The 8,354-nt window shown below is 43.6% G+C and overlaps 1 pseudogene; it reads left to right on the top strand.

Annotated features, from left to right (window-relative positions):
• Positions 1-537: 537 nt before the first annotated feature.
• On the top strand, positions 538-2,381 carry LOC115545219 (general transcription factor II-I repeat domain-containing protein 2-like; annotated as a pseudogene).
• The last annotated feature ends 5,973 nt before the right edge of the window (positions 2,382-8,354 follow it).

Genomic DNA, 8,354 nt, shown 5'->3' with positions numbered 1-8,354 from the left:
GCACCAGTTACTACAGGCCTACCTGCACAGTGGGAACATTTTTGCTCCCGTTCTCCAAATTGATAAGGCAAATGCATTTGATAGTCAAATCTACAATGCAGCGATTCAGCAAGCAGTGACGTGCAGGGGGTTAACAAAAGACACCACAATGGAAACAGAAAGTGCCACATACAAAGGCACCACATACAAAAAGGGCATGACTGTTGTTCTTAATCTCAATGACAGTGGCTATGTGCTGGGTAAGATTGCGCTAATAATAGCAAACAGTTCCAGTTTTGGACCTTGGGGTGCACTGTCTACAGCACATGTGTCAATCTCAAGGCCCGCGGGCCACATGTGGCCCGCCACGTCATTTCATGTGGCCCGCGAGTGCTTGATTCGTCGTTAAAAAAAAGGTTGTTTTATTTATTTTATATTTTACCCGCGAAGTGACGGCATTCTGCCACTAGATCGCTGTGTCCACATCAGTGTTTAATTAATGCGACAAGTGAGATTGAGCAGAAATATCCATGAGAAATATCCACACATGATCCCAAAATGTCCAGTAAGCGAAAGGTTGACGCAGATGGAAGGTTGTTTCATGAAAGATGGGAAGGCGAATATATGTTTGTGCTACAAGGAGAAAAACCGGTATGTCTTTTGTCTCTTCTGAGGCGGTGTCGGTCATCAAAGAGAACAATCTACGTCGGCATTATGAAACCAAACACGGAGCCAAGTATGCTAAAGTTAGCCTTCAAGAAAAACAAGCGATAGTTAAAGAGTTAAAAGGCAACCTGCGATCACAACAGAATTTGTTCACAAAAGCCACAGCCAAAAACGATGCGGCTGTGAAAGCTAGCTTTATTGTAGCTGAAGAAATCGCCCACACTTCCAAGTCTTTTTCAGAGGGTGCCTTTGTGAAGCAGTGCATGCTGAAGGTGTGTGAGCAGGTGTGCCCCGACCAGATACAGGCTTTTAAAAATGTGAGTTTGTCAAGAAACACCATCGCGGACCGAGTCAAGGAGCTAGCAGGAAACCTAGCAGATCAGCTGGCGGAAGAGTCACGCAGTTACACAGCTTTTTCATTAGCTGTTGATGAAAGCACAGACAACAGGGACACGGCACAGCTTTCCATTTTTATTAGAGGCGTGAAGTCGGACCTCTCTGTCACCGAGGAGCTCTTGGATGTAGCTGCCATGCATGGGACCACAACTGGACGGGATATTTATGAAGCGGTGGAGAAGTCTGTGAGTAAAACTGGATTGCCCTGGGAAAAGTTGGTGGGATTAACCACAGATGGTGCACCTGCAATGTGTGGAGTAAAAACGGGCTTGGTTGGACTAATGAAGGAGAAAATGCAAAAAAGTAACTGTCACACGCCTCTGATAAGTTATCATTGCATTATCCACCAAGAAGCTTTGTGTGGAAAGGTGCTGGGGCTGGATAATATAATGACCACAGTCACGAAAACAGTGAACTTCATTCGGGCGCGTGGCCTTAATCACCGGCAGTTCCAGCTGTTCTTGCAGGAGATGGGCTCGGAACACGGAGACGTCCCGTACCATACAGAAGTGCGGTGGCTGAGTAGGAGCAACGTCCTCAAACGATTTTTTGAGCTGAGGGAAGACATTGCTGTTTTCATGCAGAGTAAAGGAAAACCCTTGGCTGAACTGTCGGATCCAAACTGGCTGTGTGATTTTGCTATGTTATGTGACATAAGTGAGCATCTCGCCCAACTGAATCAGAAGCTGCAGGGACGCAACCATGTCATCACGCAGATGTCCGACATGATCACATGTTTCCAGCGTAAACTTGACTTATGGAAGTGCCAAGTGGAACAGGACAATCTTGCCCACTTTTCTGCTTGTCAGAACATCTCTGCCTCAGTTCCCGGTGTTTTTTCATGTGCCAAGTTGGCTACCAAACTGAGCCGGTTAATGGATGAATTTGATCGGCGCTTCTCTGACTTCAAAGCACAGCAGTCGGGCTTTGCCATCTTTGCCAGTCCTTTCACCACCGATGTCAGCAGTGTGCCCCATCACCTTCAGCTGGAGTTGATCGAGCTTCAAAGCGACAGTGGCCTAAGAGCAAAGTTCCAGGATGCCGCAATCGAGGACTTTTACCGTCTACTGCCCCCTGGTGAGATGCCACAGCTTCGACTTCATGCTGCCCGTGTTCTCTCCATGTTTGGGAGCACCTATCTGTGCGAACAGATGTTTTCAATAATGAATCTAAATAAAACCAAGCACAGATCACGCATCACTGATGACAACCTCCACGCTGTTTTACGGATTGCCACAGCACAACAGCTAAAACCAGACATCAACACACTGGTCAAAGGAAAACGGTGTCTGATATCTGGCCAGAAAACAGATCATTTCCAACTCATAGTTGTGAACTGAGACAACCCTTATTTTGTTATTTTCAGTTTATTACATATACTACTTTATGTGTAGCAATGTATTTGTTGTTTACAGGTGTATGTGTTTATGATAAGACAGACAAATGTTTACTCTTGCAAGGCTGTGTGCAGCCATTTATTTTTGTAAAATTCTACATCTGTCACACATGTTCTTAGTAGCTCAATACTGTTGGTTGTATGTTATTCTGACCCTCCCGACTGTAAAAAAAAAAAAAGTTAAACAAAGTAAATGTCATAACTTGTGTTTTGATAATATATTTCTTTATTTACTTGAATAGTTTGATCGTTGATCAATGGAGTAATGTGGGTTTCTTAACCTGACAAATTTAAAGGATTATTGTTATAGTAACATATTTTTTTCTCATCTATGCAAATGCATATGTTATGTTTGTAACTTCTATAAGTAATAAATGCAGAAGGTCATTTAACAATATGTTATGGAGTAGTTACATTGATTATACATTATATTTGGTTACATACTGTTTTACATTAACATGTGGCCCTTTGAGGGCAACCATTATGCTGATGTGGCCCCCGGTGAAAATGAGTTTGACACCCCTGGTCTACAGCATAGCTTTGAGACTCAGTATGTTTGTGTATGTGCTGACAGTCTTGCTGACTATTACCCGGTGCCTGTATATAGGAGGTTTGATCTCGATCTTGCTGTTCTCCACCATTCTGTCTGTTTAGGTCACGAGTGATGGAGGACATCATACGTGGCACCCTCCCCCATATTGATGACGAGACTCTCGGGAGACTTGTAGAAAGTCTCTCTGCAATGGGTCTGAGGGAGGCAGACGACCTGATGTTTATCAGAGAAGATGACATAAAAGACCTGCTGTCAATTGTTGATTGCAGGAAACTTCTTCACAAATTCAGCAACAGAGGTAAGGCATAATTTATAGCAAAAGGGTCACTCTTGAGAAATCCAGTGGGTCTGCTGTCTGGCCACGTCGCTGGCAGACCCCTTGTCCCCACTAAGGAGCTGCACCTGCCCGTACCCCGGTTGAAGGGTCGCGTCACCAGCGTTGGCCTGTAGTAGATGGAAGAAAGAGATATAATTAGTTTCATTAAATGTATTCATTATTAAGAAAATAAATATGAGCAAAACAACACAATAATACTGACAGGATCTGTATGCAGAGATATCTTGTTCGCCTCGAATTGTGACCCGTTTGCTATACATTATCCCACTTACTAGATGGCTACCAACTAAATTAATCAATTAATTGAAACAAAATTAGATTTTAAATGTAAATATTTTACATAGAAATTGATCATCTTAAATGTTGGTATGCAGAGAAACATTAAACTTTATCTGTACATAAAGGCAGCCAACAAATGACGACTATGAGCCATCAAGACCTCTCACAAATACTGACCCTGACACCAGTCTCAGAACTGGAAACAACAGTGCAGTCCCCCATGATTCCGTCTGGAAACAGCAACTGGACCACATCATTTAGAGTACCCCTAGAGAAGTGCAGAGCCAGCCTCCGGAGGAAGCTGAATGACAAGGAGAAGCCTGATATCTCGGACAGGAGACATATGGTTCGAATGATAGTGGATGAAATGAGACAGCATTGCCTAAACCCCACCCTCAGCTAGTGTGCATTTATTGCAAAAGGCATCATAGAACAATATCCCATTAGCCTTCAAGACAGGACAGAAGAGGGAGAAAAGATGGGGAGTGGCCACTACACGCTCTGTCAGCAGCTGAAGTCCAGAGTCGACAATTTGAACAGAAACAACACTCTAGCTCGAATGAGAAAAGAGAGAAGGCCTGCTGTGACTCCTGCTGCCACTGCTGGCAACAGTGAGCCAGCCAGATAATGTGCCAAAACCGACTCATATTGCTGCATTAACTGGCAGCCAATCGTTCTCCCAGAGGGAGAAACGAAGGAGTCTTTTCTTGATAAAAAAGAGGAGCTCAAGCTCATTTTCAGCCACGAGGGCCAAAGAGGAGCGGACAGGGCAAGAGTAGCAGAACTGATGCAGATTACCTTCGAGACCCAACGGCGCAACATAAACATGCTGCCAGCTATGCAGTAACTGACTAAAGAATGGCCATTCCTCTTCCAGAAGAGATTCCTCCTTGATCACTTCCACCAGCTGACAGGGATCGAGCTGGATGCAAGACTCAGGGAGTCCATGGATAGCAAGGGGAAGAGGGTAATGACATTTTTCAAGTCCCAGCTGCTTCGTTGGGGAAAAGAAGTAAGGACAGTCCTCGCCAACTTGGCAAAAGAGCCAGAAGTTGACCCCTGCCTTGCTGTCATATTGACCATGATGGTCTTCTTTAACCCATTCAGACCGGAACACGCATCTATGCGTAGTTACCATTGAGACCGGGAAACGCGTCTGTGTCATTTTCAGCAATGCGGTCTTTTTCAAGGCACATGACCAGTTATACTCACTGTGATTGGTTGATATATTCTTGGGCTGAGCGAACGAGATGCTTGGGATTTTTTTTAATTAATAGCGAAGCATTCTATTGGTCGAAATACACGTGGATCATGTTTTATTCAGTGGGACGTTTAAACTTTAAATCGCCGAAGCGATCGAATATGGCATCGAACATGGCAGATTCAAGTGAAGGTAATGACATCGAAGACACTGAATTAGATAACTTAGATGAATTAGATAACTTCTGAGAATTCTGAGATTAAAGTCAGAATTCTGACATTAATCTCAGAATTCTGAGAAAAAAGTCAGAATTCTGACATTAAAGTCAGAACTACGGGTATCTGTAAGGACCAACCTCCGTGGGAGAGACACTTTGCTTCATGCAGTAGGAGGAAACCTATGGAAAGCCAAGAAGGCCACAATCCGGCCCTAGAATGGCGCGGTAAAAGTGCAAAACCCGTGCGGTTTGGCAAGAATTCCGTACGGTTTTGAATGACTAATAGCCGCGGCTATTAGTCATTCACTCCGGCTATTAGTTATTCACTCCGGCTATTAGTTATTCACTCCGGCTATTAGGTATGCAGAACGAGCCCTCCCTCTTCTTTGCTTGACCACTAAGTTTGAAGGCTGTCTAACCAATCAGTGAAGAGAAATACCAGACTAAAGTAACGCATTGTCGAGACTAGAGCTGCAGTGCCTCCATGTTTCGCCGTAACATAAAGCTGTGTTTTCTTTACTAGTTTCACTACAATGTAATGCCCACCACTAGCTAGTGGAAAATACATTTGTGTCTAGTACAGTGATATATTTGTATATGTTAGGCTATATATTGAGATGGCAGTGTTCGAAATACCCGTCAATATTCGGGGATGCCCTCATCCCCAGATTGTTCTCGATATGCAGTAGCCAGCTAGGCCATAACATTACAATATTTCATGGATGCAAGCAAGCCAAGACAATCAATCTATATCTATAGCCTACATGACAACACACACACACGCACACACGTTAAACACACTGGTATAGCAATAGGAGCCTGCATTGGCTAAAGTTGTTGGGATGCACGTTATTTTATAACAGGGAGGGGCAAAGTTGTGCATTACAATGCAAACACGACAATAATTGGCACAGTTCTTGCGCACTCAGAAGAACATGAACTGAATAAATGCCAGGTATATAGCATATCGGAGACGGGCACACAATCAGTGCATTTGCAAATGAGAGCCTGCAGTATGACCGTTCTTGTGACATTATTTAACCATCCATCTACAGCTAATACGATCAGACAGATACATCATTGATCACATATAAGCCAACAACAAGCCCAACATCACCACGGCAGGTGCGCTCTCTCTCGCACATTCACACAATCACTCCAACTTCTCCAACTCCAAGGCAAAGCTGTTTCACTAAGACCACAAACAACCACAACCAACCAGCCTACATATCCACAACAATATCTTCTGTTTGGCGCACATGGCTAATTTGCATACTTGCACAGGACTGTCGGCTCCGCTTGTCAAAAAAATAGAACGTATTTGTGAATAAATGCTTTGAATTCTGAATACTGGACTTGGTGAGTTGGCTATGGGACGTGCACTTTTACCGCGCTTCTAGGGCCGGATTGTGGCTTTCTTGGCTTTCCATAGGTTTCCTCCTACTGCATAAAGCAAAGTGTCTCTCCCACAGAGGTTGGTCCTTACAGATACCCGTAGTTCTGACTTTAAAGTCAGAATTCTGACTTTTTTTTACATGTGTGGCCCTAATCCTCTTCCGTAAGATCGAGCTGCCAATGCCAGATGTTATAACACCGGTGCAGGTATTCTCCAAAATCTTCACGGAAGAAATGTGGATGCGTCTTATAACGCAAACCAACCTCTATGCTGAGCAAACGCGGAGTGCAACGCCTTCGAACAGCAAGTGGGATCCCGTCACAATCCATGAAATGAAGACGTTCGTGGGACTGTGTCTGGCCATGGGGATACTTGAACTGCCATCACGAAGAGACTTTTGGCGTCAAAAGAAGTGGCTATTCAGAACATCCATTCCCCAAGCCATGTCAAGGGACAGGTTTGCCATCATCTGGAGGTAAGCTAATAAGAATATTGGAAATATTTTCCATGTCATATGACATGATTACAACAATGATAATGATTTGATCCTGATACTAATTACAATACATTATGTCACAAGTCACTGATAATAATGGCTGATTTGGATAATAATATGATACATAAAAACAATACAAATGACAATTATAGATTATTCTTACGATAATAATTCATGTCTGATGATAATGATTTGATCCTGATACTAATTACAATACGTTATGTCACAAGTCACTTATAATAATGGATGATTATGGATAATAATATGATACATGAAAACAATACAGATGACAATGATAGATTATAATGACGATAATAATTCAAGTCTGATGATAGATAATAAGTAGGTGATTATTGATAACTCAATAAATAGAAAAGACAATGATAGCTCATGATGATGGAAATAATTCTGATGTCAGATGATTGATAATGTATAATTTAAAAAATACATGACAATGAAAGCTCATGACAATAACAACAACATTAGTTCAATGTCAAACAATAAAACAATATTATTCACTGTCTAACTGGCTATGTACATTTTCAGGTATCTCCACTTGCAAGACAACAAGGCCCATGATGTGGACCGCTCAGACAAGCTCTGGAAAGTCAGATGGTTCCTTGACTACCTGAAAGATCGTTTCCAGGAACTATATGAAGTCAATGGCTTTGTGAGTGTGGATGAGAGTATGGTAAAATTCAAGGGGAGACTCTCTTTCCGGCAATATCTCCCTCTCAAACCTACTAAGTGGGGCATCAAGGTGTGGGTCATGGCTGAGAGCTCCACCGGGTATGTGTCGAACTTCCAGGTCTACACTGGACGTAAGGGGGGGGGTGAGTGAGAAGGGCCTTGCGCACCGTGTTGTTATGGATCTGGCCGGACCATACTTTGGGTCCCATCTCTCCATTTATATGGACAATTTTAATTCTGGGGTCCCTCTCTTTGAAGAGTTAAAAGATCATGGCCTGGATGCCTGTGGGACCATTCGGTCCAACAGGAAAGGAATCCCCAAAAAGCTGGCTGCCATGGCCAAGCATAAGTACACGGTATCCCAGAAGGATGAGCTGACCTTCTGTGCCTGGCAGGACACGAAGACCGTCCTGGTCCTGTCAAACTTCCATGCTCCAACGGCAACAGGGACAGTCAAAAGAAGGCATGGAGGAACCATCCAGACTGAGGTCACAGTGCCAGCATGCCTCACCGACTATCAGAGGCACATGAAGGGGGTCGATCTGTTGTACCAGATGGTGGGCTACTATCAAATCCAGCATCGGTCCAAGAAATGGTGGCGGAGGCTTTTTTTTTTATTTCCTGATGGTCAGCTGCTACAACTCTTACATCATTGCAAGGAGTGCTGGAGCTAACTGCAGTGGCTTTAAAGATTGGCTGGAGGACCTTGCACAGGAGCTTGTCACCCCTGTGACAGCAAGGAGTGCTC

This window comes from Gadus morhua, chromosome 1 (assembly GCF_902167405.1).
Source record: "Gadus morhua chromosome 1, gadMor3.0, whole genome shotgun sequence".
Taxonomy (NCBI): Eukaryota; Metazoa; Chordata; class Actinopteri; order Gadiformes; family Gadidae; genus Gadus; species Gadus morhua.
This window is presented reverse-complemented; position numbering and strand designations above follow the sequence as displayed.